Source organism: Myotis davidii, unplaced genomic scaffold (genome assembly GCF_000327345.1).
Source record: "Myotis davidii unplaced genomic scaffold, ASM32734v1 scaffold69, whole genome shotgun sequence".
NCBI lineage: Eukaryota > Metazoa > Chordata > Mammalia > Chiroptera > Vespertilionidae > Myotis > Myotis davidii.
The window spans coordinates 340,506-340,891 of record NW_006300363.1 but is presented as its reverse complement, the minus strand read 5'-3'; the positions used below and the strand labels follow the sequence as shown (position 1 = coordinate 340,891).

Sequence of the window (386 nt, the reverse complement as noted above, 5' to 3'; positions counted from 1 at the left end):
CGCTGGGAAAATGCGCGCTCGGCCCCCACCATTGGGCAAGCAGGGCGCAGACAATAGGGCCCCACCCAGGCCTGAGGGAGTCGGGAGGCAGGGAAAGCCAGGATGACGCGCGAGGTGGGGTGTGGGTGGCCCAGCGAGACCAGCGGCAGCAAGTTTCCCAAACAGTGAATTCCTGGCCAGCGGGAGCCCCGGGCGGAGGCGGAGCAGGTCAAAGTCTCCCCAGCAAGAGGCAGGCGAGAGTCCGGGACGCGGCGCCGGGCGAGTTCGCGGGTCCCGGGAAGGCACCATGCCGGAGGCACCTGCCTGACCGCTTCCCGCCCTTCTTGGATCCCTGGCTCTCGGAGCCCGAGAGCGCACTGGGCCCGGGCCTCACGTCCCCGAAGGTC

At 69.9% G+C, this 386-nt stretch overlaps 1 protein-coding gene across 2 annotated transcripts in view; it reads right to left on the bottom strand.

Moving 5' to 3' along the window:
* Positions 1 to 386, bottom strand: part of JUP (junction plakoglobin) — a 21,010-nt gene that overhangs the window by 20,337 nt on the left and 287 nt on the right. The window lies entirely within an intron of this gene.